The 3,135-nt window shown below is 27.9% G+C and overlaps 1 long non-coding RNA gene across 1 annotated transcript; it reads left to right on the top strand.

The window, feature by feature from the left end:
* Nucleotides 1–205: 205 nt before the first annotated feature.
* Nucleotides 206–2,196, top strand: LOC102667289 (uncharacterized). Its single transcript, XR_001387680.3, has 4 exons — nt 206–417; nt 517–895; nt 1,199–1,249; nt 2,048–2,196. It is a non-coding gene; the product is annotated as an uncharacterized lncRNA (long non-coding RNA).
* Nucleotides 2,197–3,135: the final 939 nt, after the last annotated feature.

Here is a 3,135-nt window from a genome sequence, read left to right as displayed (position 1 = left end):
CTAATAATATAAATCCAAATTTAATTGTTAGATTTTATCGCACTTATTTTTTGTAACATACTTGCCAATTAATACAAAATTATTCTTAAGATGATTATATACATAATTATTATAATAACTAATATACATATGAAAAGGCTTGGTTGTTGTTGTTACCTCTTTGTTTTGCCTAACGGACCAAGTGATCTTATCAGTGTGGGGATAATCGTAGTTGGTGCTTTTGTCGCGGGAGCTCGTGACTTGGCATTTGATGCTTTTTCCTATTCAGTTGTATTTATAGAAAACATGTCTAAGGCAGTATACCTCGCTTCTGTTTCTCGTGTAGGCAAGATTTCACCATTTCCTTGTTTTGTCTCATTCTTTTGATTACTTTAGGCATTCTTCAGTGAGTATTTGCACATTTTCAACTTTTCATAGGTAAATCCAGCGGCCTTAAGTTTGTTTAATCTCCAATTAATGTCATTGGATCTTATCATGATAATTGCACCCATCTTAACTTTTTTATTTTCTATTTAGTGGTGATTTGTGGACCGATCTTGTTTCTCTGGTCCTTACTCAGAGGAGACCTTCAAGTAACACTAAACTTCCCATATTGTATTCATTTGAATTAACTTTTTTAGTATGTGAAAATTAATTGTTTTAATGATTTTCCCTCATCTGCGAGAGGATCCAAAGGCTCAAGAAGAAATTTTACTTCCACTTTCAAGATTATGTTGATTTGATTATCTGGAAGGTTGGGGCTTTGACATTTCCGGTAGTATGGCTGTAGCCAACCACTTCCGATAGCATTTTCTCTTATTATTCTTGTTTTAGTATTTTCAGCAAATGGAGAGCCTTGAGCCCGACGTTGCGGATTGCTTGGATGGTTGCACAACTGGTTGTGTTCAAAACGACTGTAAGTGATTATGATTATGGTTTCTTCAATATGATTTTCCTCTTTACTGTTTTTTATATAAAATAACCCTTTTTAATAAAAAAAAAACATCTTAATTCATTCATTTACTTTGAATTTAACTTTTATTGCTCTTTAATTATGCAATACAAACTATTTTTGTATTTTTATTACATTTTTAATTCACTAAAATTATACCAAAAAACTGTGATGGTTGGCAAAATCAAAATAGGAAACTAGTAGAATGAAATTAGATGATATAATATGATTTGGATGTATAATGTGAGCTGAAAATGTCACATGCAGCGAGGCTTCAAGCACGGTGTGAAGGCAAGTGCAGCATTAGATACGGTCCAAGTAACCAATCTAATCCCAAATATTTCTTCTTCACACTTATAATGTTATATATGATGAAAAAAAAAGACAATATATTTTGTCTTTTGGCCTAGTATATGTGTTTGTTTGAACAATTGAACTAATTTAATGATGTGTTGTTTAAATTAATAAACATAAATGAAATATAACATCAATAGGAAAAATAATCTTAAGCTAATGAATTGTTTAAATTGCATAATTTAAACTGAAATAAAATAGAATGGATTTCATTATTTTGAATATCTTTTCATCTATTTTTTCTTAAATTTAAAAGCATTTAAACATAATTATTTTAATTTTTATTTTAAATTTGTTGAATTATACTTTTATCAATTTGAAACTAAAGGGCCTAAACCCACTAAGTTTTTTTTATCGGCAATAGTCATATTATATAAAAGCACCAGGGGTGCAAAAAGAAATACAACATAAGAGAAAAAGCAAAGAACCCAAGAGCTATGAACAATAAAGCGCCATTGGGAAAGGAAGTCCAAGCACAAAAACATGCTCTCGGGAATAATTCTAAGGACAACTTATACACATTAGAAAAGGAATAGAATTTTTTAATGAAAAATGTTTGTTCAAATATTTCTATATAGGAAACAAAGTGAAAACTAAATATAGTGTCATTATTTGTATTGGAGCTAAAACATTGATATTCAGGGTCATTATTCTCTATTGACCTGTAAGATTTAAGCAGCACTAATAGTATAATGTGTTTGTTGTCATGGAAAATTATGATCTACCTTATAATAACATCATTTTTTTCTTCTATTGATATAGGTGGCTGAGGATTCATTCTTTGTCAGACATGGTGTAGCTTGGTGGTTTCTTAATTTTGTTACTAATTATGAAATATGAATTGTCTTTAATTTCAGGGATTTTTAATGTTTTGAATATTTTTGTATGTATGCACGAATTTTTTGTTCTTATATCTCTCATTTTTCTATAGATTCATTGTATAGAATTGTATACAATATATGCTAAATTTGAATACTTAATTAAAATCTAATGTGTCTCATAAGAAAACCAGAGTAATTAAATGAGTGGTTAATTTTATTCTGTTTTATATTTAATTTATTGAAAAAACAATTAAATGCATGCATGATGATATTCAAATAAAATATCTTAAAAAATAAACCATTCTATGATGGTTCTTAAATCGTCTTTGAAAGATGTTTTTCTAAGACGGTTTTTAACTAACTAAGAACCATCTTAGAATGATATCTTTTTATAAGATGAGTTTTTATAGAACCGTCATCGAAAGTCTTGACTTTTGATAACATTGGCTTAAAAAACGGTTCAAAATCGTCTTTGAATGTATGTTACAACCGTCGTAGAAGAATTTTTTTTCCAATAGTGACGGATTATTTAAATTAAAAAGTAATAACACTCATACTAATAATGATTAACAACAAAATTAAATTAAAAAAGAATAACACTCATATAAATAATGATCATAATAATAATATTAATAATGACACAAAATTATAAATGGAATATTTGTTTGGATGGAAATCTCTTAAAAAAATTGACTCCTTAATTCTCTTTAGACTTACATGGATCAAAGATTTAATAAATTTATATCATCGTCATTAACATCATCATCAATAAAAACAACAGACAAAATGGAGTTTGGTGTGAGTTTTCTCATAAAACTTAAAAAAGAATAAGAGTAGAACCATGTAGTCATTATGAAGTTTCATCATAAGACTTAAAGACTTAAAGAGAATAAAATAATAATTTTTAAATTTCTTAGGGGCGTTCATTTTAAGTCATACAAATTTATTTTAAGTGAGAATGTACCGGTCCCAAAGTTATAAAAAAATAAACTATTCCTAGACATGATATATTTCTAGCAATATATCATA

The sequence above is a fragment of the Glycine max genome, chromosome 3 (genome assembly GCF_000004515.6).
Source record: "Glycine max cultivar Williams 82 chromosome 3, Glycine_max_v4.0, whole genome shotgun sequence".
Taxonomy (NCBI): domain Eukaryota; kingdom Viridiplantae; phylum Streptophyta; class Magnoliopsida; order Fabales; family Fabaceae; genus Glycine; species Glycine max.
Note: the sequence above shows the minus strand (reverse complement) of the source record. Positions and strands in the feature narration are given on the sequence as shown.